This window comes from Herpailurus yagouaroundi, unplaced genomic scaffold (assembly GCF_014898765.1).
Source record: "Herpailurus yagouaroundi ecotype Mexico unplaced genomic scaffold, PumYag 141, whole genome shotgun sequence".
NCBI classification, from domain to species: domain Eukaryota; kingdom Metazoa; phylum Chordata; class Mammalia; order Carnivora; family Felidae; genus Herpailurus; species Herpailurus yagouaroundi.
The window spans coordinates 29,550,159-29,577,686 of record NW_024412396.1 but is presented as its reverse complement, the minus strand read 5'-3'; the positions used below and the strand labels follow the sequence as shown (position 1 = coordinate 29,577,686).

The 27,528-nt window shown below is 38.4% G+C and overlaps 1 long non-coding RNA gene, 2 other non-coding genes and 2 pseudogenes across 3 annotated transcripts; 4 read left to right on the top strand and 1 right to left on the bottom strand.

Moving 5' to 3' along the window:
• Positions 1-269: 269 nt before the first annotated feature.
• On the top strand, positions 270-1,044 carry LOC121031771 (SIN3-HDAC complex-associated factor-like; annotated as a pseudogene).
• A 7,569-nt stretch (positions 1,045-8,613) lies between these two features.
• Positions 8,614-8,692, top strand: LOC121032526 (small nucleolar RNA U2-19). The gene has a single exon (XR_005791347.1). It is a non-coding gene; the product is annotated as a small nucleolar RNA U2-19 (small nucleolar RNA).
• A 167-nt stretch (positions 8,693-8,859) lies between these two features.
• On the top strand, positions 8,860-8,929 carry LOC121032524 (small nucleolar RNA U2-30). Its single transcript, XR_005791346.1, has one exon. It is a non-coding gene; the product is annotated as a small nucleolar RNA U2-30 (small nucleolar RNA).
• Positions 8,930-10,288: 1,359 nt separating this feature from the next.
• LOC121031774 (uncharacterized) lies at positions 10,289-11,939 on the top strand. Its single transcript, XR_005790880.1, has 3 exons — positions 10,289-10,386; positions 10,813-10,819; positions 11,927-11,939. It is a non-coding gene; the product is annotated as an uncharacterized LOC121031774 (long non-coding RNA).
• Positions 11,940-21,902: 9,963 nt separating this feature from the next.
• LOC121031773 (40S ribosomal protein S14-like) lies at positions 21,903-22,455 on the bottom strand (annotated as a pseudogene).
• Positions 22,456-27,528: the final 5,073 nt, after the last annotated feature.

Genomic DNA, 27,528 nt, shown 5'->3' with positions numbered 1-27,528 from the left:
AAGACAGGGTTTATTAAATGTCTTCTTCATTCCCATTACCCAGAACAAGGCCTACTACAAAGAAGTGCTCAATAAATAGTCAACGAATTAATACATATTGACATGGGGAGATGTTCATGATATATATTAAAAAAAAAAAAAAAAAGAACTGGGGAATCTACACCTTCCCAGCCAGTGGTAGCAACTGCAGAACTGCAGTAGACCATCTGTCTAGACAAGACAGTTGAGGAGAAGGGAGCAATTGGAAGGGGGGAGGGGAGGGGCTAGCTTGGCGTGCACTCCAGACCTCAGGAACGTTATTGTGCGTGGAACGGCTGATTTTGGAAGACTATTGCCCAGAAGAAAAGATGTTTGGTTTTCACAAGCCAAAGATGTACCAAAGTATAGACGGCTGCTGTATTTGCAGAGCTAAGTCCTCCAGTTCTCGATTCACTGACAGTAAACGCTATGAAAAGGACTTCCAGAGCTGTTTTGGGTTGCATGAGACTTGTTCAGGAGACATCTGTAATGCCTGTGTCCTGCTTGTGAAAAGTCGGAAGAAATTGCCAGCAGGATTAAAAAAAATAAAAATAAAAACTGGAATCATGTGGTAGATGCAAGGGCAGGACCCAGTCTGAAGACAACATTGAAACCAAAGAAAGTGAAAACTCTATCTGGAAACTGGATAAAAAGCAACCAGATCAGTAAACTATAGAAGGAATTTAAATGTCACAATTCTGATGCTCACAGTACCACCTCAAGTGCCTTTCCAGCTCAGTCTCCTTGTTACAGCAACAAGTCAGATGGTGGCTCAGATACAGAGATGGCTTCTGGCTCTAACAGAACGCCAGTTTTTTTCCTTTTTAGGTCTCACATACTGGAAAAGACAGAAAATACGTTGCAGGATTATCTATAAAGGCCGTTTTGGAGAAGTTCTCATTGACACACATTTATTCAAGCCTTGCTGCAGCAATAAGAAAGCAGCTGCTGAGAAGCCGGAGGAGCAGGGGCCAGAGCCTCTGCCCATCTCCACTCAGGAGTGGTGACTGAGATTTAGGTAGAAGGGGAACAAAAAAACAATTTAAATTTTGGAAAGAAAACAAAGCAACAAAACCCTCCTATTTTTAACTTGGATACCTGCTATTCTGCCAAAAGATACTTTCTAGAATAGTTTTGAATGGGTTGTTATTTCTCCTCCAGTTCCACAAACTCCGAAGCCAGTGTCTAGCTTACTAAAAGAAAAAAAGTATACATTATATTTAAGATGTTGAGTATTTCATAGGAAAGCTGAATGATGCTGTAAAGTGCTCTTTAAGTCTTTTTTTTTTTAATCCCCTTTTAATGAATGAAACTAGGGGAATTTCAGAGGACAGAGATGGGATTTGTTGTATGATAAACATATGTAGTTTTAGTCTTTCTATATTGAGAAGCAGTGGTTGGGGCATTTTTAAGATGACTGGCTGTGCTTGTTTTCCTTCATGATAATAAATTTGTCATAACTCAGTAACACGGACTTGCCCCAAGAGGTAGTTGTTAATAATTTAAGGTCTTGCCAAGGTTCTGATGATTCAAACCTGTACTACTGAATATTAAGCAGGACAAAGCTCTCTGGTGCAAATACCTTGAAGGAGTAATTTCTAAACATACAGAGAGGTAACTTGAGTGTATATGTTGCATCCTCTGTCACCTCCCTCCGTATAGATTTTTAATAAAGATTTTAATCTATATTGAAACTTCTAAAGCAGAATCAAAGCTCCTCTGGGGAAATGTCAAGTTTTAGGATGAGGAATCCTAAATAAAGAGTACCAAAGCATTACCGCACGGTAGAGATCACATTCTATTAAAAATGTTAAATTATCGGGGCGCCTGGGTGGCGCAGTCGGTTGAGCGTCCGACTTCAGCCAGGTCACGATCTCGCGGTCCGTGAGTTCGAGCCACGCGTCAGGCTCTGGGCTGATGGCTCAGAGCCTGGAGCCTGTTTCTGATTCTGTGTCTCCCTCTCTCTCTGCTCCTCCCCTGTTCATGCTCTGTCTCTCTCTGTCCCAAAAATAAATAAATGTTGAAAAAAAAATTAAAAAAAAAAGTTAAATTATCTAAAAAAAATGTGCAAATCTTCAGGATGGCACACACAAAAAACAAAGGTTAATGCTTCTTGGGGCACATTTCTTAGAGGGCTTGCCTAGTATGTAAATAATTGCCTTTGTGTTACACGACTGGTGACTTCATTGAAAATCTGCACAATTCAGTTTTAGCTCTGGATTACTTCAGTTGACCTCTGTGAAGGTTTTGTCTGTGTAGAGTGCTTGTTTGATTTTAACCTGTTAGGGTTTGGGTTTTTTGTTGTTTTTTTTTTTTTCCACTCTATATTAAAGTAAAATTCTAAAAGAAAAGAGGTGTGTGTTAATGCTGAGTGGGCTGGTTTAGGTTTGACTTCTTTCAGTCAGGCTTTGTGAACATTGAGATGTCAGATGATGCATCCTGAAGATGGAGCTCTTCAATTCCAAAATCTTCATTTGAAGCCTTTTTACTTGAACCCAAACCAAAGTACTCTCAGTGCCTCTTTTCTAAACGTTCAGGAATAACCTATCACCAGTTCAGACTTTTCATAATCAGGGAGGATCATTTGCCTACCCTATAACAACCTGACTCAGTGCTTTTTTTTTTACACTTAATATATTTTTAATTTTTTTTAATTTTATTTTTTATTTTTTAAAATTTATATCCAAAGTAGTTAGCATATAGTGCAACAATGATTTCAGGGGTAGATTCCTTAGTGCCCTTTACCCATTTAGCCCATCCCCCCTCCCATAACCCCTCCAGTGACCCTCAGTTTGTTCTCTATGAGTCTCTTCTGTTTTGTCCCCCTCCCTGTTTTTATATTTGTTTCCCTTCCCATATGTTCATCTGTTTTGTCTCTTAAAGTCCTCAGAAGAGTGAAGTCATATGATTTTTGTCTTTCTCTGACTAATTTCACTTAGCATAATACCCTCCAGTTCCATCCACGTAGTTGCAAATGGCAAGATTTCATTCTTTTTGATTGCCGAGTAATACTCCGTTATATATATACCACATCTTCTTTATCCATTCATCCATAGATGGAAATTTGGGCTCTTGTTGATAAGTGTTGCTATAAACATGGGGGTGCATGTGTCCCTTCGAAACAGCACACCTGTATCCTGTGGATAAATGCCTAGTAGGGCAATTGCTGGGTCATAGGGTAGTTCTATTTTTAATTTTTTGAGGAACATCCATACTGTTTTCCAGAGTGGCTGCACCAGCTTGCATTCCCACCAGCAGTGCAAAACAGATCCTCTTTCTCAGCATCCTTGCCAACATCTGTTGTTGCCTGAGTTGTTAATGTTAGCCGTTCTGACAGGGGTGAGGTGGTATCTCATTGTGGTCTTGATTTGTATTTCCCTGATGATGAGTGATGTTGAGCATTTTTTCATGTGTCGGTTGGCCATCTGGATGTCTTCCTTGGAGAAGTGTCTGTTCATGTCTTTTTCCCATTTCTTCACTGGATTATTTGTTTTTTGGGTATTGAGTTTGATAAGTTCTTTATAGATTCTGGATACTAACCCTTTATCTGATATGTCATTTGCATATATCTTCTCCCATTCTGTCGGTTGCCTTTTAGTTTTGCTGATTATTTCCTTCGCTTTTAATAAAAAGCAGAAGCTTTTTATTTTGATGAGGTCACAGTAGTTCATTTTTGCTTTTGTTTCCCTTGTCTCCAGAGACATATTGAGTAAGAAGTTGGTGTGGCCAAGATCAAAGAAGTTTTGCCTGCTTTCTCCTTGAGGATTTTGATGGCTTCCTGTCTTACATTGAGGTCTTTCATCCATTTTGTTTCTTTTTGTGTCTGGTGTAAGAAAGTGGTCCAGGTTCATTCTTCTGCATGTCGCTGTCCCAATTTTCCCAGCACCACTTGCTGAAGAGACTGTCTTTCTTCCATTGGATATTCTTCCCTGCTTTGTCAAAGATTAGTTGGCCATACGTTTGTGGGTCCATTTCTGGGTTCTCTATTCTGTTCCATTGATCTGAGTGTCCGTTCTTGTGCCAGCAGTGCTTATTTTTAAAACTGGATTTTAAAAATTAGTATAAATAACAGTAAGGAGTGAGCCACTTTTTATGGGCACCCTATAGTTTTATAGTTCTTAATCCAAACTTAAAATTTTATATTTCTTCCTTATGGCAAAAACTACAAGCCACCATATGCACAGATTACACCGTGAGTTGGGTTGGCTCTCCCACAGCCTCTGAGGTAAATTACAAGAGTCCCAGCCATTATCATCTTCCTCCTGTTGTTTCAAAAATTTTTTTTGTACATTTTGGCTACAGTATTGGTGTTAGAATATACCATAATATGGATCATCTCTACCTCTGTATTTATTTATCTATTACTAGACCTCAACCAAGGCCTTCTTTTTCCCCTTCCACCTCTTTGCCTGTAGGATGTACTGTACGTAGTCATGCACTTTGTATTAATATATTAGAAATCTACCAATCTGTTTTGTACTTTTTATACAAAGTTTTAATACAAAAGTTTTAATCAAAACTTTTACTAGGGTATTGAATAAATTTAGTCTTACTATGAAATAAAAAAAAAAAACCTGCAACATAGTTTGGATAATATTATGCCATACTGGGGAGTAGGGGGAGGAATGGCCTTGTCACAGGTTGTAGCACTCACCAAAATATTCTGCACTCCCCTTTCACATGTCACACCTGACTTGCAGCAGGGCAGAGCCATGGTTACTAGTTATGACTAATAAATTGTAAATGGAAGTAGAGTATGTCAATTATGGGCTGAGGCAGTAAAAAAATCCATGTGTGATTTTATAGTCTCTTTATGGTGACTAAAAGCACAACGTATTACAGAGTGTGGCCACAACATGGTCGAACCTCCATTAGCCGGGGCCCCTGACTGACTACATGGAGAAAACACCCTGCTAATCTGTGTAAGAAATGCAGCATTAGCAAGAAATTTTTGTTGTGTTAAGCCACTGAGATTTGGATGGATTGTTTGTTATTGCAATATAATCTAGCTTATCTTGACCAATACACATACACAAACTAGCATTTATCAAGCACTTACTATACGCTAGTAATTATGCTGAACACTTTTCATCTTATCTATTAAACCCTCACAAAACCTTATAAGCCAGTACTATTTTGCTGAAATGAGGAAACTGAGGCAGTGTGAGGACAAATAACTTGTCCAAGGTGGCCAGCTAAATGGAAAAGCTGGAAATGGAACCCAGGCAGTCTGGATGAAGATCTACCAAACTATTAACATAATATTATTAACAGGAATATTAACATAATCCTTGAGAGCAGGATTATGGGGAATGGCACTCTTTGTTCTGTGTTTCTGTAATGTTACAGATTTTAAAACAACCATTCATTACCTTTGCAGTAAGCAATAAACAAATAAATGGGTACACAAACTATATGTTAGATACTTAAAGACTGAATTCAGAGATGGAAGTCAAGTGACACTGGAGAATGGTATAATCAAGGAATGCCTAAAAATGACTCTCTGCCACCCATAGCCATACCTAGTTTTATAGGTGAATTCCAGCAAGTAAGGTGAATCATAATATATTTCACAATAAAACTGCCTTAGTTTCTGTGCAGGGGCAGGAGGAGATACCCATATATATTTTAACTTTCAGCAAGGAAGGAGTTAATAAAATAGGCTGTGCCAACAGCAGGATGAATGTTGTGGTTCTAGGAATGTCTTCCAGTATTTAAGAGCACTCTTCAAAAGAAAAGTAATTATAATAAAACAATCCTTTATACCTAAAAGTGGCCTCATTAAGTGCACATTTTAAATGTTCCACTCAATCATATTTAAACAAAATATATATGGCAAAATATATTTTAATAAAGTGTACATGTGCTTATTCTAGCTGCCCCGGATCTGATTTTGAAAATTCAACAATGTCTGACTCTGGACAGGAGGAAACTGAAAGACCAAAATACAGTTTCCCCAGACTCTGGGCAGCTGGCTGTTCTTGGCTGCCTAGCCTCACTTGGCCTCTATTGTTTTTTGAGCCTGGTTGCTTCTCCAGCCTTCCCATTGATTCTATAAACTAACAATCCTTCCACAGTTGGTTTCTATTGCTTGGAAGCAGGAAGCTGACTACCAAGCAGTAGATATAGGCAACTGTATAATGTGAAGACACAGCACCTACAAAAAAATGAGCCACTTTTGAAGGTCTGAACAAGACATATGTTGTTATCTATAACATGTTAATAAATACACTTCACAGTTCGATTAGATTTGAGATGTTTTACATAGAACCACATTTCTCCTAGGTTTGATCCTTTGCTTCCCTTCCAGGAATTGCTGTCATATCCGAGTGTCCCTAACTCCACACATAAATAGCCCTGTGCTTTATCACCAGTCATGTTTCTTTTATAACATCACACTTTCAAAAAAGTGTCATTATGTAACATGATCTACTCAACAGTAAAAATGCTATAAAGTTTTGGTTTAACATTATAAAAAATAAATTACTGAACTATCTTATTAGGTTAAGTTTAAAAGTCTATAAAATATAACACAGCCTCACCTATAACAAAATGATAACCACCTGAGTTTCATTTGTCTTATGGAAATAATAATGCCTGTCTTATCTCCCAGTATTAACATAAGGATCAAATAATTTATGAACATTAATATGTTTAAGGTATGTACCATATTTCATCAAATCTTAAGATACATCTACTGTAAGACCTATCATTAGTTTATATACCACAAAAAAAGAAACAATACGGCCAATTAAAAACTATAACACATACTTTCTTAACACTTACAAATTCTATTTCAAAACCTAGCAAAAGAGACATTTATGTAAGTAGACATAGATTGTTATATATAATTCTTGTGCAAATATTACAAGAAAAATATGAATGAAATAAATGGGTTAAGGTATTCTTAACAGTTTTCATTGAACCCAACACTCCCAAATCATTTCTCAACTCAATCACTGATAGCATGTTTTCCCACATAATATCATGATCTTTGCCAGCAGAAACATTGATGATATAGCATTTCTTATAAGAATCCACAAACTGTTTTTCTGGTTCAAGACAGTGACAAAAGAGAACCTTAAAGTCACCTCCTTTCACAGACACACTGAATCTTCAGCTACATACAGAACAATCCCCTCTGAAAGAAATCTAGAAACTAGCTGAGTGACTCTTACACATCAGGCAAGTGGGAAAAAACTCCCACTGAATTGAGTAGGAAAGCCTCAGATACAATCTTATCCCTGGAGCAGCAACACACAACTAGGAGGGAGCTCACAACTCCCAGCTTCTCTCTGAGGAGAGAAGGGCTTGGACACCAGAGCTGGCACCACAACTTTTAAGACTTCTACCTGAGAAATGGACTCACAAAACACCTAGCTCTGAAAGCCAACAGGGACTTACATCCACGAGATCCACAGTCTATAGTGAACTAATAGTTCTTACAGGATTTGTGTGGACTCACCATGGCTTGGCCCTCAGAGCCCAGCGCAGAGGGAGCAGACTGAATCATGCCCAGTTTCCCCACGAAAGAAGCTATTGCTTACCTTTAAAGTTTTGGCTTGAGGGGCAGGTTTCTAATTTAAAACACTTCTAGAGGCGAACTGCAATATTCTCCAGAAACCACAGAGACTGGTAGGGACATCTTCCTGTTCTCCCTCTGCCTCACTCCAGGTAGGTCATCAGTATATCCCAAAAAGGAGCTCGTCCACATGTCTGGTGCCCCAGTTTTTGCAGCTGCTCCCAGAGGAAGCCCTCTAATGGGGCTTATGTTTGCAGGTACCACAAGACTGTAAGAGAGAAACCATTCTTAAGGAGGTATCCATCCCTCACTGCACACTGCAGAGGCAGCAGATTGACACACAACCTTTTTGTGAAAGAGGCCTATTAGTTTATCTCTCAATAGCTGTGACCTGTGGGGCAGGCTTCTATCATAACGCACATCTAGAGGCCCATTGCCATCCTCTCCAGAAACCAGGAAGGCCAGCAGGCACCATCTTTGTGCTCTCCCTTTGTCCCACTCCACGTTACCAACGTCTTTGAGAAAGGAGCTTATGCATAACGGGTGCCACCCTGGCTTTTGTGGCTGCCCCCCAGAGGACACATCTCTTGATAACCTGGCACTGGTAGCCAGTGGGACTCGTGTTCATGGATTCAGTGGGTTGGTAGCAAACAAAGAAACAATTCTTAACTGTCTATCCCCCTCAGGGCTTAATGTGCAGAGGGAGCAGACAGAAACACACATCTCCCAGTCTGCCCCTGAAGGAGGTATATTTACATACTTAATTTAATTAATTTTTTTTTTTTTTTGAGAGTGAGAGAGCATGAGCAGGGGAGGGGCAAAGAGAGAGGGAGAGAGAGAATCTTTTTTTTTTTTTTAATGTTTATTTATTTATTTTCAGAGATGGGGGAAGAGCAGAGAGAGGGAGAACAAGAATCTTGAGCAGGCCCTGCACTGTCAGTGTGGAGCCCAATGGAGGGTTGACCCACAAACCATGAGATCATGACCTGAGCTGAAATCAACAGTCTGACGCTTAAATGAATGAGCCACCCAGGTGCTCCAAGAGGTATATTTACATACTTTAAAAAGAAGTGGCTCAATGATGAAAATACCCAAATCTGAGTATCAGAGGACTTCCAATCTACCTGATGCATGATCTTTGTAGTTCTGAGAAGCAAAAGTAATTTAAAACAATAAGGGCTTATGTCTAGAGTTAGGAATGCATGCGTGTGTGGATGTGTGTTCATAAAAGTGACAGTAAAATAGTGAGAACTTTTTGATGGATGAGTAAGATATCTGTGGGGGTAATTATGTATGTGTATGAAAGACTAATTAGCTCTAATCAATGATGAAAAGGTTTTAATACAGACCTTTGTAACTACAAGGGTTTCTACACTTTCTCTGAGCTCAAAATGAAAAATTTTTTAAAGAAAGTTAAAAAGATGCTCCCTGGTGTCTGCTTCTAATCTGTCTGCATTTAGTGCTGACTGAAATCTTCCCCTTTGGGACAATGAGAAATATTGGCACACCCTCAACTACTGGAAGCCACTAAGAACATAGAAGTCCATTTGGACAACCACAACATTTTGAGAGAAAACCACAAGGAAGTCAAGATTGAACAATAAGGTTCATTGCCTAAATGAGACCACCTCTTCAAGACCGAGAAACGTGGTTGCTTTATCTAATGCACAGAAAATCAACAGAAAGAGTCAAGAAAAAAGAATAGAGGAATATGTTCCAAACAAAACAACAAACTAAAACCTCAGAAAAATTCCTTAATGAAAGAGAGATAAGTGACTTACCTGACAAGAAGTTCAAAACAATGGTCATAAAGACCACTTGCTGAGGTCAGGAAAACAATGCATGAACAAAGTGAGAATTTCAACAGGAGATGAAAAATATAAGAAAGTACCAAACAGAAATCACATAGCTGAAGAATTTAATAATTGAACTGAAAAATTCAATAGAAGGTTTTTTGTTTTTTTTTTACATTTATTTATTTTTGAGAGACAGAGACAGAGCACAAGTGGGGGAGGGACAGAGATAGAAGGAGACACAGAATCTGAGATGTCAGGCTCTGAAATGTCAGTACAGAGCCCGATGCGGGGCTCAAACTCACAAACTGTGAGATCGTAACCTGAGCAAAAGTCCAATGCTTGACCGACTAAGCCACCCAGGTGCCCCTCAATAGAAAGTTTTAATAGCAGATGAAGTGAAAGAAAAAATCAGCACACTCTAAGATAGGGCAGTAGAATTCATCCAAAAAGAGGAGCAAAAAGAAAAATAAAACAGGTTAAGGGACTAATAAGGACAACATCAAGAGGCCCAACATTATAGGGGTCCCAGAAGGAGAAGAGAAAGGGGCAGAAAAAAGTCTTTAAAGAAGTAATGGCTGAAAACTTCCCTAACCTGAGAAAGGAAACAGACATCCAGATCCAGTAAGTTCGAAAGAAGATGAATTCAAAGAGACCCACACCAAGACACAGTATAATTGAATTATCAAAAGTTAAAGACAAGGACAAAATATTAAAAACAGCAAGAGAAAGACAACTTGTTATGTATAAGGAAACACCCATAAGACTATCAACAAATGTTTTCAACAAATTCTTGCAAGTCAGAAAGGAGTGGCATGATATATTCGCCGAGCTGAAAGAAAAAATCTGCCAACCAAAAATACTCTACCTGGCAAAAAAAAAAAATCCTTCAAAATTGAAGGAAAGAAAAAGAGTTTTCCAGACAAGCAAAAGCTGGAGGAGTTCAGCACCATTACACCGAATCCACAAGAAATGTTAAAGGAATTTCTTTAAGCTGAAATGAAAGGGGGCTAATTAGTAACAGGAAAACATATGAGAGTATAAATTTCATTGGTAAAGGTAAATACATGGTTAAGTTCACAATAATTTTTTTTTTAATTTTTTTTCAATGTTTATTTATTTTTGGGACAGAGAGAGACAGAGCATGAACGGGGGAGGGGCAGAGAGAGAGAGGGAGACACAGAATTGGAAACAGGCTCCAGGCTCTGAGCCATCAGCCCAGAGCCCGATGCGGGGCTCGAACTCACAGACCGCGAGATCGTGACCTGGCTGAAGTCGGACGCTTAACCGACTGCGCCACCCAGGCGCCCCGTGGTTCACAATAATTTAATGCAATGGTGGTAGGTTAATCATTTATAAAACTAGTATGAAGGTTAAAAGACAAAAGTAGTGAAAAATAACTATAATTACAATAATTTGTTAATGGATACACAGACAAAAAATATAAATTGTTAAATCAAAAACATAAAAGGGGGGCAGTAAAAATGTAGAGCTTTATAATTAAGTTGGACTTAAGAGTTGTTGTCAACTTGAGGCTCTTGGGTAGCTCACTCAATTAGGCATCCAACTTCAGGTCAGGTCATGATTTCACTGTTGGTTTGTGGGTTCAAGCCCTGCATTGGGCTCTGTGCTGACAGCTCAGAGCCTGGAGCCTGCTTTGAATTCTGGGTCTCTCTCTCTCTCTCTCTCTCTACTCTTCCCCGGCTTGTGTTCTCTTTCTGTCTCTCAAAAATAAATAAATACATTTTTTAAAAATTTTAAGTTATTATCAACTTAAAATAGACAGTTATAAATATGTTTTATGTAAGCTATGCTGTAACCACAAAGCAAAACCTATACTAGATTCATAAAAGATAAAGGAAAAGGAATCTAAGCATACCAATACAGAAAATCATCCAATCACAAATGAAGAGAACATAAGAAAAAGGAACAAAGGAATTAGAAAACGATGAACACGATGGCAGTAAGTCCATACCTATCAATAATTACTTTAAATGTAAATGTACTAAATTCTCCTATTAAAAGACACAGAGTGGCTGAAGAGATTTTAAATATATAAATATCCCAACTATATGCTGCCTATAAGAGACTCATTTCAACTTTAGGAACACACACAGGGAAGGGAAGGTATGGGAAAAGACAGTGTATGCAAATGGAAATCAAAAGACAGCTAAAGTAGCTATACTTGTATGAGGAAAAAATAGACTTTAAGACAAACCTGTAATAAGAGACAAAGAAGTTAATTATATAGGGGCACCTGGGTGGCTCAATTGGTTAAGCATCTGACTTCAGCTCAGGTCATGATCTTGTGGTTCATGAGTTCAAGCCCTGCTTTGGGCTCTGTGCTGACAGCTCAGAGCCTGGAGCCTGCTTTGGATTCTGTGTCTCCCTCTCTCTCTCTGGCCCTCCCCTGCTATCTCTCTCGCAAAAATAAATAGACATTAAAAATTTTTTTAATGATTTTTATGATTAAAAAATTTTCTAATGATAAAAGGGTCAATCCAGTAAGATGACGGAACATTTGTAAATTTACATACACCCAACATAGAAGCACCTAAATATATAAAGCAAATATTAACAGACCTAAAAGGAGAAATAAACAGCAATCCAATAATAGTAGGAGACTGCAATACCTCACTGTCATCATTGGATAGATCATCCAGACAGAAAATCAATAAAGAAACATAGGACTTAAACAACATGCTAGAACAGGTGGTCTTAACAGACATTTATAGAACATTCCATCCAAAAGCAGCAGAATAAACATTTTTCCCAAGCACACATGGGACATTCTCCAGGGTAGATCACAAAATAAATCTTAATAAATTTAAAAGACTGAAATAATATCAAGCATTTTTTCCCAAACACAATGGTATGAAACTAGAAAACAATTACAAGAAGAAAACTGGAAAACTGACAAGTTATGTGGAGATTAAACAACATGCTACCAAACAACCAATAGGTCAAAAAAGAAATAAAAATAGAAATCAAATTTTGAGACAAATGAAAATGAGAATATAACATACCAAAATTTATAGGATGCAGCAAAAGTAGTTTTAAGAGGGAAGTTCACAGTGATAAATACCTATATTAAGAAATAAGAAAGATCTCAAATAAACCACCCAACTTTATACCTTATGAAACTAAAAAAAGAATTAAGCCCTAAGTTAATAGAGGGAAGGAACTAACAAATATCAGAGCAGAAATAAATGAAGCAGAGACTAAAAGAATCAGTAGAAAAGATCAATGAAACCAAGAGCTGGTTTTTGAAAAGATAAACATTTAGCTAGACTCACCAAGGAAAAAACAGAGAGAAAACTCAAAATAAAATCAGATATTAAAGAGATGTCACAATTGACACAATGGAAATACAAATAAGAGAGTATTATGAACTTCATACCAATAAACTAGACAATGTAGAAGAAACGAATACATTCCTACAAACATACAACCTACAAAGACTGAATCATGAAAAAAGAGAAAATCTGAACAGACTCATTACTAGTAAGGAGATTGAATCAGTAATCAGAAACCGCCAACAAACAAAAGTCCAGATGGCTTCCCTGGTGAATTCTATCAAATGTTTAAAGAATTAATACAAATCCTAGGGGCGCCTGGGTGGCGCAGTTGGTTAAGCGTCCGACTTCAGCCAGGTCACGATCTCGCGGTCCGGGAGTTCGAGCCCCGTGTCGGGCTCTGGGCTGATGGCTCAGAGCCTGGAGCCTGTTTCCGATTCTGTGTCTCCCTCTCTCTCTGCCCCTCCCCCGTTCATGCTCTGTCTCTCTCTGTCCCACAAATAAACGTTGAAAAAAATTAAAAAAAAAAAAAAAGAATTAATACAAATCCTTCTCAAACTCTTCTAAAAAATTGAAGAGGGGGGAGCACTTCCAAACTTATTTTATGAGGCCAGCATTAAATATCAAAACCAGATAAAGGCACTAAAACAAAAGGAAAATACAAACTAATATCCCTGATGAACACAGATGTAAAAATCATCAACAAAATATTAGCAAACTGAATTCAATAATACATTAAAAGGATGCAGCAAAAGCATTTGACAAAACACAACATCCATTCATGATAAAAACTCTCAACAGAGTACAGAGAGAAAATACCTAAACATACTAAAGACAATATACAATGAGCCCACAGCTAACATCATACTCAATTGTGAAAAACTGAAAGCTTTTCTTATAAGATCAGGAACAAGACAAGGATGTCTACCCTCACCACTTTTATTTAAAATAGTACTGGGAGTCCTAGCTAGAGCAATGATGCAAGATAAAGTAATAAAAAGCATCCAAATCAGAAAGTAAACTGTCTCTACATGCAGATGACATGATACTATATATAGAAAACCCTAAAAACTTCACCAAAAAAAAAAACCTCATTAGAATAATAAGTTGTAGGATACAAAATCAATATACAAAAATGAGTTGAGTTTCTATACACTAGTAACAAACTATCTGAAAGAGAAATTAAGAATACAGTTCCATTTACAATTGTTCAAAAGAATAAAATGCCTACTCTAAGACATTGATGAAATAAATTGAAGTCACAAATGGAGATATTCCATGCTCATGGACTAGAAGAATTAATATTGTTAAAATGTCCATTCTACCCAAAGTAATCTACAGATTCAATGCAATCCTTATCAAAATTCCAATGGCATTTTTTCACAGAAATGGAAAAAACAATTCTAAAATTTGTAACAGAACCACAAAAGATCCCAAATAGCCAAAGCAACTCTGAGAAAGAGGAACAATTCTACGGGCATCACACTTCCTGATTTCAAACTATATTACAAAGCTATAATAACGAAAACGGTATGGTATTGGCATAAACACAGCCACATAAATCAGTGAAATAGAACAAAGCCCAGAAATAAACCCATGCATATATGGTCAATTTATGACAAAGGAGCCAAGAATATACAATAAGTAAGGAATAACATAACAGAGGAAAGGGCTCAATAAATAACATGTGAAACATGCTTGACAGTATTAACAGCAGGATGAAAGAGGCAGAAGAACAAAATAGTGACCTAGAAAACAGAGTAATGGAAGCTAATCAAGCTGAACAAAAGAAAGAGAAAAGAATAATGCAAAATGAGAATAGACTTAGGGAACTCAGTGATTCCATCTAATTTAATAACATTCACATTAGAGGAGTACCAGAAGAAGAAGAGAGAGAAAAGGGGGGCAGAAATTTTATTTGAAGAAATAATAGCTGAAAACTGTCCTAACCTGGGAAAGGAAATACATTTATAGATCCAGGAGGCACAAAGATATACCAGAAGGTACAGAGAACCCTCAACAAAATTAACAAAAGCAGATCCACACCAAATCATATTATAATTAAAGTGGCAAAATATACTGATAAAGAAAAAATTATTAAAGCAGAAAGACAAAAGGAGATAGTTACATACAAGGGAAACCCCATAGGCTATCAGAGGACTTTTCAGCAGACACCTTCCAAGCCACAAGAGAGTGGCATGTTTTATTCAACATGCTGGGGAAAAAATAATCTGCAAGGCTATCATTCAGGAAATAGAGAGAGAGAGAGAGAGAGAGAGAGAGAGAGAGAGAGAGAGAGAGAGAGAAAGAGAAAGAGAGAGTGTGTGTGTTTCCCAGACAAACAAAAATTAAAGGAGTTCGTGACCAGTAAAGCAGCCTGGCAAGAACTATTAAAGACACTCTTCAAGTAGAGACCAAAAGTGACAGTACAAAGGAAAGAAATACAAACACAGTAAAAATGAATATTTTTATAAAATATCAGTCAAGGTGCTCACAAAAAGATGTAATATATGACACCATATACCTAAAACGTAGGGGGAAGAGGAGTAAGAATGTGTTCAAACTTAAATGACCATCAACTTAATGTAGACTGCTATATACAAAAGAGGTTATATACAAACCTAATGGTAATCATATGTCAAAAGCCACTAAAATATGCAAAGAATAAAGAGAAAGAAATCCAAATGTATCACAAACAAACAAACAGTAAACCAGGAAAAAAAGAAAGACCAGAAAGGATCAGAGAAAATCTTCAGAAACAGCCATAAAACAAGAAATAAAATGGCAATAAATACATATCTGTCAATAATTACTTCAAATGTAAATGGACTAAATGCTCCACTCAAAAGACATACAGTGACAGATGGATAAAAAAACAAGACCCATCCATATACTGCCTACAAGAGACTCATTTTAGTCCTAAAGACACCTGCAAATTCAAAGTGAGGGGATGGAGAAACATCTAACATGCAAACATGTCAAAAGAAAGCCAGTGTACCAATACTTATATCAGACAAACTAGACTTTAAAACAAACACAATAACAAGAGACAAAGAAGGACACTATATAATAATAAAGGGGACAATCCTACAGGAAGATATGACAATTGTAAATATTTATGCACCCAACACAGAGGCACCCATATACATAAAACTGTTAATAACAAACATAAAGGAACTAATCTGATAATAACACAATAATGGTAGGGGACGTTAACACCCTACTTACATCAATGGACAGATCATCTAAACAGAAAATCAATAAGAAAACAATGGCTTTGAATGACACACTGGAACAGAACATTCCATCCTAAAACTCCAGAATACACATTCTTTTCAAGTGCACATAGAACATTCTCCAGAACAGATCACACAATAGCCCACAAAACAAGCTTCAACGATTTCAAAAAGAATAAAATCATACCATGCATCTTTTCTGACCATAAGGAATAGAAGTCAACCACATGAAAATATCTGGAAGACCACAAATACATGGAGGTTAAGTAACATGCTACTGAACAATGAATGCACCAACCAGAAATAAAAGCAGAAATTAAAAAGTACATGGATACTGGGGCCCCTGGGTGGCTCAGTCGGTTGAGCATCCAACTTCGGCTCAGGTCATGATTTCATGGCTCATGAGTTCAAGCCTCACATCAGGCTCTGTGCTGATAGCTCAGAGCCTGGAGTCTGCTTTGGATTCTGTGTCCCTCTTTCACTGTGCCCCTCCCTTGCCCATGCTCCTTCTCTCTCTCTCTCTCTCTCTCTCTCTCTCTCTCTCTCTCTCTCAAGAATAAATAAAACATTAAAAAAATTTAAAACAAGGTACATGGATACAAAAATGAATACACAATGGGCCATAACCCTTGGGATGCAACAAAAGCAATTCTAAGAGGGAAGTTTACATGTCAACAAACTAGACATCTAGAAGAAATAAATAAATTCCCCAAAACCTCCCAATATGTAATGAGGAAGAAATAGGAAATTTGAACAGACCAGTTTCCATCAGTGAAGTTAAATCAGTAATCAAAAAACTCCCAATAAAAAAAAGTTCAGGACCAGATGGCTTCAAATCCTACCAAATATTTATTTATTTATTTATTATCATATTTATTTTTTCCAACGTCCCTGCAAGAGATTTTATGTATTCTATTTTACAGAAGAGGAACCCGAGACTCAGAGAGGCAAGATAACTTTTCCAGGGTTGCTCAGGTTATGGTTAGAATTATAAGTCAGATCTAGATACCTAGGCAAAGCATCAGCTTTTTTTATTATTATTTTTTTAAATATGAAATTTATTGTCAAATTCGTTTCCATACAACACCCAGTGCTCATCCCAACAGGTGCCCTCCTCAATACCCATCACCCACCCTCCCCTCCCTCCTCCATCAACCCTGTTTGTTCTGTTTTGTTTTGTTTTTTAATTTTTTTTAACATTTATTTATTTTTGAGACAGAGAGAGAGCATGAATGGAGGAGGGTCAGAGAGAGGGAGACACAGAATCTGAAACAGGCTCCAGGCTCTGAGCTGTCAGCACAGAGCCCGACGGGGGGCTCGAACTCACGGACCGCGAGATCATGACCTGAGCCGAAGGTGGCCGCTTAACCGACTGAGCCACCCAGGCGCCCTTGTTCTCAGTTTTTAAGGGTCTCTTATGTTTTGGCTCCCTCCCTCTCTAACCTTTTTTTTTTTCCTTCCCCTTCCTCATGGTCTTCTGTTAAGTTTCTCAGGATCCACATAAGAGTAAAAACATACGGTATCTGTCTTTCTCTATATGACTTATTTCACTTAGCGTAACACTCTCCAGCTCCATCCGCGTTGCTACAAAAGGCCACATTTCATTCTTTCTCATTGCCATGTAGTATTCCATTGTGTGTATAAACCACAATTTCTTTATCCATTCATCAGTTGATGGACATTTAGGCTCTTTCCATAATTTGCTATTGTTGAGAGTGCTGCTATAAACATTGGGATACAAGTGCCCCTATGCATCAGTACTCCTGTATCCCTTGGGTAAATTCCTAGCAGTGCTACTGCTGGGTCATAGGGTAGGTCTATTTCTAATTTTTTGAGGAACCTCCACACTGTTTTCCAGAGCGGCTGCACCGTTTGCATTCCCACCAACAGTGCAAGAGGGTTCCCGTTTCTCCACAACCTCACCAGCATCTGATTTGTTCATTTTAGCCACTCTGACTGGCGTGAGGTAGTATCTCAGTGTGGTTTTGATTTGTATTTCCCCGATGAGGAGCGACGCTGAGCACTTTTCATGTGCCTGTTGGCCATCTGGATGTCTTCTTTAGAGAAGTGTCTATTCATTTTTCTATTCATATTCAGTCTACTGCCCATTTCTTCACTGGATTATTTGTTTTTCAGGTGTGGAGTTTGGTGAGCTCTTTATAGATTTTGGATACTAGCCCTTTGTCCGATATGTCATTTGCAAATATCTTTTCTCATTCTGTTGGTTGCCTTTTAGTTTTGTTAATTGTTTCCTTTGCAGTGCAGAAGCTTTTTATCTTCATGAGGTCCCAATAGTTCATTTTTGCTTTTAATTCCCTTGCCTTTGGGGATGTGTCAAGTAAGAAATTGCTGTGGCTGAGGTCAGAGAGGTTTTTTTCCTGCTTTCTCCTCTAGGGTTTTGATGAGTTCCTGTCTCACATTCAGGTCCTTTATCCATTTTGAGTTTATTTTTGTGAATGGTGTAAGAAAGTGGTCTAGTTTCATGCTTCTGCATGTTGCTGTCCAGTTCTCCCAGCACCATTTGTTACAGAGACTGTCTTTTTTCCATTGGATATTCTTCCTGCTTTGTCACAGATTTGTTGGCCATACTTTTGTGGGTCTAATTCTGGGTTTCTATTCTATTCCATTGGTCTGTGTATCTGTTTTCATGCCAATACCATGCTGTCTTGATGATTACAGCTTTGTAGTAGAGGCTAAAGTCTGGGATTGTGAAGCTTCCTGCTTTGGTCTTCTTCTTCAATATTTCTTTGGCTATTCGGGGCCTTTTGTGGTTCCATACAAATTTTAGGATTGCTTCTTCTAGCTTCAAGAAGACTGCTGGTGCCATTTTGATTGGGATTGCATTGAATGTGTAGATAGCTTTGGGTAGTATTGACATTTTAACAATATTTATTCTTCCAACCCATGAGCATGGAATGTTTTTCCATTTCTTTATATCTTCCTCAATTTCCTTCATAAGCTTTCTATAGTTTTTAGCATACAGATCTTTTACATCTTTGGTTAGGCTTATTCCTAGGTATTTTATGCTTCTTGGTGCAATTGTGAATGGGATCAGTTTCTTTGTCTTTCTGTTGCTTCATTATTAGTGTATAAGAATGCAACTGATTTCTGTACATTGATTTTGTATCCTGAGACTTTGCTGAATTCATGTATCAGTTCCAGCAGACTTTTGGTGGAGTCTATAGGGTTTTCCATGTATAATATTATGTCATCTGCAAAAAGTGAAAGCTTAACTTCATATTTACCAATTTTGATGCCTTTGATTTCCTTTTGTTGTCTGATTGCAGATGCTAGAACTTCCAACACTATATTAAACAACAGTGTTGGGAGTGGACATCCCTGTTGTGTTTCTGATCTCAGGGGGAAAGCTCTCAGTTTCTCCCCATTGAGGATGATGTTAGCTGTGCGCTTTTCATAAATGGATTTTATGATGTTTAAGTATGTTCCTTCTATCCCAACTTTCTCGAGGGTTTTTATTAAGAAAGGATGCTGAATTTTGTCAAATGCTTTTTCTGCATCAATTGACAGGATCATATGGTTCTTTTCTTTTATTAATGTGTTGTATCACATTGATTGATTTGCAAATTTTGAACCAGCCCTGCAGCCCAGGAATGAATCCCACTTGATCATGGTGAATAATTCTTTTTATATGCTGTTGAATTCGATTTGCTAGTATCTTCTTGAGAATTTTTGCATCCATATTCATCAGGGATATTGGCCTGTAGTTCTCTTTTTTTACTGGGTCTCTGTCTGGTTTAGAAATCAAAGTAATACTGGCTTCATAGAATGAGTCTGGAAGTTTTCCTTCCCTTTCTATTTTTTGGAACAGCTTGATAAGGATAGGTATTATCTCTGCTTTAAATGTCTGGTAGAACTCCACTGGGAAGCCATCTGGTCCTGGACTCTTATTTGTTGGGAGATTTTTGATAACCGATTCAATTTCTTTGCTGGTTATGGGTCTGTTCAAGCTTTCTATTTCCTCCTGTTTGAGGTTTGGAAGTGTGTGGGTGTTTAGGAATTTGTCCATTTCTTCCAGGTTGTCCAGTTTGTTGGCATATAATTTTTCATAGTATTCCCTGATAATTGCTGTATTTCTGAGGGATTGGTTGTAATAATTCCATTTTAATTCATGATTTTATCTATTTGGGTCATCTCCCTTTTCTTTTTGAGAAGCCTGGCTAGAGGTTTATCAATTTTGTTTATTTTTTCAAAATCCCAACTCTTGGTTTCATTGATCTGCTCTACAGTTTTTTTAGATTCTATATTGTTTGTTTCTGCTCTGATCTTTATTATTTCTCTTCTTCTGCTGGGTTTGGGGTGTCTTTGTTTTTCTGCTTTTATTTCCTTTAGGTGTGCTGGTAGATTTTGTATTTGGGATTTTTCTTGTTTCTTGAGATAGGCCTGGATTGCAATGTATTTTCCTCTCAGGACTGCCCTTGCTGCATCCCAAAGTGTTTGGATTGTTGTATTTTCATTTTTATTTGTTTCCATATATTGTTTAATTTCTTCTCTAATTGCCTGGTGGACCCATTCATTCTTTAGTAGGGTGTTCTTTAACCTCCATGCTTTTGGAGGTTTTCCAGACTTTTTCCTGTAGTTGATTTCAAGCTTCATGGCATTGTGGTCTGAAAGTATGCATGGTATGATCTCAATTCTTGTATACTTATGAAGGGCTGTTTTGTGACCCAGTATGTGATCTATCTTGGAGAATGTTCCATGTGCACTCGAGAAGAAAGTGGGATGCAGAGTTCTAAATACATCTGTCAAGTCCATCTGATACAATGTATTATTCAGGGCCCTTGTTTCTTTATTGATCCTGTGTCTAGATGATCTAGCCATTATTGCAAGTGGGGTATTAAAGTTCCCTGAAGTTACCACATTTTTATCAATAAGATCGCTTATGTTTGTGATTATTTTCTATATTTGGGTGCCTCCGAATTTGGTGGCTAGACATTTATAATTGTTAGCTTTTCCTGATGGATAGATTCTGTAATTATTATATAATGCCCTTCGTCATCTCTTGTTACAACCTTTAATTTAAAGTCTAGTTTGTCTGATATAGTATGGCTACTCCAGCTTTTTTTGACTTCCAGTAGCATGATAGATAGTTCTCCATCCCCTCACTTTCAATCTGAAGGTGTCCTCAGGTCTAAAGTGAGTGTCTTGTAGACCGCAAATAGATGGGTCTTTTTTTTTTATCCATTCTGATACCCTATGTCTTTTGGTTGGAGCATTTAGCCCATTTACATTTAGTGTTATTATTAATAGATATGGGTTTAAAGTCATTGTGATGTCTCTGGTACTTTGTGGTCCTTGCAACATTTCACTCACAGAATCTCCCTTAGGATCTCTTGTAGGGCTGGTTTAGTGGTGATTAATTCCTTCAGTTTTTGTTTGTTTGGGAACACCTTTATATCTCCTTCTCTTCTGAATGACAGACTTGCTGGATAAAGGATTCTCAGCTGCATATTTTTTCTGTTCATCATATTGAAGATTTCCTGCCATTCCTTTCTGGCCTGCCAAGTTTCAGTAGATAGGTCTGTCACTAGTCTTATCGGTCTCCCTTTATATAGAGTTAGAGTATGTTTATCCCTAGCTGCTTTCAGAATTTTCTCTTTATGCTTGTATTTTGCCAGTTTCACTATGATATGTCATGCAGAAGATCAATTCAAGTTACGTGTGAAGGGAGTTCTCTGTGCCTCTTGGATTTCAATGCCTTTTTCCTGCCCCAGATCAGGGAAGTTCTCAGCTATGATTTGTACAAGTACACCTTCAGCCCCTTTCTCTCTCTCTTCCTCTTCTGGAATTCCTATTACACCGATATTGTTGTGTTCGATTGCATCACTTAGTTCTCTAATTCTCCCCTCATACTCCTGGATTTTTTTTATCTTTTTCTCAGCTTCCTCTTTTTCCATAATTTTATCTTCTAATTCACCTATTCTCTCCTCTGCCTTTTCAATGCGAGCTGTGGTCACCTCCGTTTTATTTTGCACCTCATTTATAGCATTTTTTAGCTCCTCCTGTTTCTTTTCTTTTCTTTTTTTTTAGCTTACACAAAGGCAGTTTATTACCAGAAAACAAGAATTTGAGGAATCCTGTTCACAGACGGCGACCACGGCGACCCCCCTTCCTGCGGGTGTTATCGGAGGGGATGGGGGTGACATCCTCAATCCACCCAATCTTCATTCCTGAGCGGGCAAGGGCTCTGAGGGCCAACTGGGCCCCAGGTCTGGTGGTCTTGGTTCTATTTCCTCCTGTGGCCCGGAGTTTGATGTGGACAGTGGTGATGCCCAGCTCCTTGCACCTCTGGGCTACATCCTGGGCAGCCAACATGGCAGCGTAGGGAGAGGACTCATCTCAGTCAGCCTTCATCTTCATCCCACCAGTCACACGGCAGATGGTTCTTGCCAGAAAGATCGGTGACATGGACAAAAGTGTCACTGAAGGATGCAAAGATGTGGCACACGCCAAACACATTTTCTCCTTCAGCTACCTGAGGTCCAAGGCTCATGACCTGTTCTTCTTTCTTTTCTTTCCTCTTTCGAGGTGCCATTTCTGCACATCTTCCCTAGACTCCGCAACCAGAAAGCCTCCTGTTTCTTAGTCCCTTGATCTCTGTAGCAATAGATTCTTTGCTGTCCTCTATACTTTTTTCAAGTCCAGTGATTAATTTTATGACTATTATTTTAAATTCATGTTTTGTTATATTGCTTAAATCATTTTTGATCAATTCGTTAGCTGTCGCTACTTCCTGGAGTTTCTTTTGAGGAGAATTCTTCCGTTTTATCATTTCGGATAGTCCCTGGAGCGGCGCAGAACTGCAGGGCACTTCCCCTGTGCTGTCCCGAGTAACTTGGGTTGGTGGGCGGGGCCGCAGTCAGAACCGATGTCTGTTCCCAGGCCACGGCTGGGGCCACAGTCAGACTGGTGTGAACCTTATCTTCCCCTCTCCCAGGGGCAGGACTCACTGTGGAGTAGTGTGGCCCCTGTCTGGGCTACTTGCACACTGCCAGGCTTGTGGTGCTGCTTTGATGGGATTTGGCGTATTAGCCAGGGTGGATCCACAAGGTGCACGGGGGTGGGAGGGGCAGGCTTGGCTCGCTTTGCCATTGGTGGTCCCCTGTGGGAGGGGCTCTGTGGCACCAGGAGGGAGGCAGACCCATCAGAGGGATGGATCCACAGAAGCACAGCATTGGGTGTTTGCATGGTGCAAGCAAGTTTGGTGAGGTGAACTGGTTCCCTTTGGGGTTTCGGCTGGGGGATGGGAGAGGGAGATGGCACTGGCCAGCGCCTTTGTTCCCCTGCTGAGCTGAGCTCTGTCGTCCGGAGCTCAACACCTCTCCCTCCCGGTGTCTTCTTGCCCTCCCACTCTCTGACTAGAGCTGTTGACTTATAACATTGCAGATGTTAAGTCCCGCTGGGTGTCAGAACTCACTCCTTCCGGCCCCTCTGCTTTTGCAAGCCAGACTCGGGGGCTCTGCCTTGCCAGGTGGGCTGCTCCTCCACTGCCCCAGCTCCCTCCCACCAGTCCAGGTAGCGCGCACCACCTCTCCGCCCTTCCTACCCTCTTCCATGGGCCTCTCCTCTATACTTGGCTCCAGAGAGTCCGTTTTGTCAGTCTTCTGGTGGTTTTCTGCATTCTTTGGCAGATGTGGGTGGAATCTAAGTGATCAGCAGGATGAGGTGAGCAAGTGTCCTCCTATGCCACCATCTCAAGCTTCCTCTCCTATTTTTTAATTAATTAATTAATTTTGAGAGGAAGGGAGGGGCAGAGAGAGAGGGAGAAAGAGAATCCTAAGCAGGCTCCATGCCCAGTGTGAAGCCCAACACGAGGCTCAATCTCACAACCATGAGATCATGACCTGAGCTGGACACTTAACTGACTGAGCCACCCAGGCACCCCTCTATCAAACACTTAAAGAGGAGTTAATATCTCTTCTTCTCAGACTATTGCAAAAAATAGAAAAGGAAGGAAAATTTCCAAATTCGTTCTATGAGGCCAGTGTTACCCTGATACCAAAACCAGATAAAGACACCCCCCCCAAAAAAAAGAACTATAGGCCAATATCTCTGATGAACATAAATGCAAAAATGTTCAACAAAATAACAGCAAACTGAATCCAAGAATACATTTTAAAAAATCTTTCACCACAATCAAGTGAGATTTATTCTTGGGAAAGAGTGGCTCAATATTTGCACATCAATCAATGTGATACATCACATAGGAGAAAGGACAAGAACCATATAATCATTTGAATAGATGCAGAAAAAGCATTTGACAAGTGCCACATCCATTCATGATAAAAACCGTCAACAAAGTAGATTTAGAGGGAACATATCTCAACATAATAAAGGCAATATATGAAAAACCCATAGATAACATTATACCCAAGGGTGAAAAACTGAGAGCTTTTCCCATAAGGTCAGGAAGAAGACAAGGATGTCCACTTTCACCACTTCTATTTAACACATTACTGGAAGTCCTAGCCATAGCAATCAGACAAGACAAAGGAATAAAAAGCATCCAAATTGGAAAGGAAGAAGTGAAACTTCCACTACTTGCAAATGACATGATACTACTATATATAGAAAACCCAAAAGACTCCACCAAAAACCTCCTAGAACTGATAAATAAATTCAGTAAAGTTACACGATGCAAAATCAACATACAGAAATTGGTTGCATTTCTATATACCAATAATGAGCCAGCAGAAAGTGATATTAAGAAAACAACCCATTTAGGGGTGCCTGGCTGGCTCTGGCAGTAAAGCATGTGACTCTTAACCTCAGAGTCATGAATTCAAGCCCCACATTGGGCATGCAGTCTACTTAATTTAAAAAAAAATTTTTTTTAAAGAGAAAACAGTCCCATTTACAATTGTACCAAAACTAATGAGATATCTAGGAATAAAACTAACCAAAGAGGTGAAAGACCTGTACTCTGAAAACTACAAAACACTGATGAAAGAAATGGAAGACAACACAAAGAAATGGAAAGACATTTCAAGCTTATGGATTAGAAGAACAAATACGGTTAAAATGTCCATACTACCCAAAGCAATCTACATATTTAATGCAATCCCTAGCAAAATCCTAACAGCATTTTTCACAGAACTAGAATAATCCTAAAATTTGTGTGGAACCACAAAAGACCCAGCCAGCCAAAGCAATCTTGAAAAGGAAAAGTAAAGCTGGAGACATCACAATTCTGGACTTCAAGTTATATTACAAAGATGGAGTAGTCAAAACAGTATGATACTGAGGCAAAAAGAGACACAAAGATCAGTGGAACAGAATAGAAAATCCAGAAGTAAACCCACAATCATATGGTCAATTAATCTTTGACAAAGCAGGGAAGAATATCCAATAGGAAAAAAGACAGTCTCTTCAACAAGTGGTGTTGGGAAAACTGGACAGCAACATGCCAAAGAAAGAATGTGCACCACTTTCTAATACTATATGCAAAAATCAATTCAAAATGGATTGACGGCCTAAATGTGAGATCTGAAACCATAAAAAGCCTAGAATATAGGCAGTAGCCTCTTTGACATCATCTGTAGCAACTTTTTCCTAAACAGATCCCCTGAGGCAAGGGAAACAAAAGCAAAAATAAACTATTGGGACTACATCAAAATAAAAAGCTTCTGCACAGTGAAAGAAACAATCAATAAAACTAAAAGGCAACTTACTGAATGGGAGAAGATATTTACAAATGACATATCCAATAAAGGGCTAGTATTCAAATATATAAAGAACTTATACAACTCAACACCAAAAAACAAATAATCCATGTAAAACATGGGCAGAAGACACGAACAGACAGTTCTCCAAAGAAGACATCCAGATGGCTAATAGACACATGAAAAGATGCTCAACACCACTTACCATCAGGAAAATGCAAATCAAAACTACAAGAGATATCACCTCACATGTCAGAATGGTTAAAATCAACAACAGAAGAAACAACAGGTTCAGGTAAGGATGTGGAGAAAAAGGAACTCTCTTGCACCATTGGTGGGAATGTAAACTGGTGCAGCCACTATGTAAAACAGTATGAAAGTTCCTCAAAAAGTTAAAAATAGAACTACTCCATAATACAGCCATTGCAGTCCTGGATATTTACCCAAAGAATACAAAAATACTAATTCAAAAAGATATAGCACCTCATGTTCATTGCAGCATTATTTACAAGAGCCAAGATATGATAGCAGTCCAAGCGTCCATCGATTAATAAATGGATAAAGAAGATGTGATGTATGTATACAACGGAATATTATTCAGCCATAAAAAGAATGAAATTTTGCCATTTACAACAATATGGATGGAGCTAGAGAGTATAACGTTAAGCAAAATAAGTCAGTCAAAGAAAGAAATACCATTTGATTTCCCTCATGTGTGGAATTTAAGAAACAAAACAAAGGAGCATGGGGGTGGAGGAAGAGAGAGAAAGAAACAAACCAAGAAACAGACTCTTAACTATAAAGCACTGATGGTTATCAGTTCCACTGCAACTATGTAACCACCATTGGTTAAACAGATTATGGGGATTAAGGATGCACTTGCTGTGATGAGGACCAGGTGGTGAATGGAATTGTGGAATCACTATATTGTACACCTGAAACCAATATAACAATGTATGTTAACTAGAATGAAAATAAAAACTTAAAAAAAAACTGTTCTAAACAACACAAAACAAAAACAAAAACATGTTCCTCAAAAATATTTAAATAGAAATTACCATATGGCCCAGCAATTTCACTTCTGGATATTTATCCAAAGAAAATTAAACCACCAGCTAGAAAAGATATATACACCCACATGTTCATAGCAGCATTACTAACAATAGCAAAGACATGGGAAAAATTTAAGTGTCCATTGTTAGATGAATGTATAAAGAACTTTGTTTATATATACATATATATATATACAAATAGTGGAATATTATTCCACAATAAAAAAGGGAATCCTGTCATTTACAACAACTCAGATGGAGCTTGGATACATTACAGTAAGTGAAACAAGTCAGAAAGAGAAAGACAAATACTCTATGATCTCACTTATATGTTCTATCTAACAAAATGAACAAATAAATTCATGGATATAGAGAAAAAATTAGTAGTTGCCAGAGGTAGGGTGTGGGGAGCAAAATGACTGAAAGGGTCAAAAGGCACAAACTTCCAGTTATAAGTTAAATTACTCCTGGGGATACAACGTAGGCATGATGACTATAGCCAACAATATTGTATATTTGAAAGTTGCTAAGAGGGTAAATGTTAAAAGTTCTCATCACACACAAAAAAACAAACCCAAATTTGTAACTATGTGTGGTGAGGAATGTTAATTGAACTTACTGAAGTAATCATTTTGCAATACATACATATATAAAATCCTTGTTATGTTATACATGAGTTATATCTCAATTGAAAAAGCAAAATAGGGGCACCTGTGTGGCTTAGTCAGTTGAGCGTCCAATTCTTGATTTTTGTTCAGGTCATGATCCCAGGATCCTGGGATCAAGCCCCGCGTTGGACTCCATGCGGAGCAAGAAACCTGCTTGAGTCTCTCTCTCTCTCTCTCTCTCTCTCTCTCTCTCTCCCTCTCTCTCTCTCTCTCCCGCTGCCCCTGTCCCTCACTTGCTTGCTCACTCACTCTCTCTCAAATAC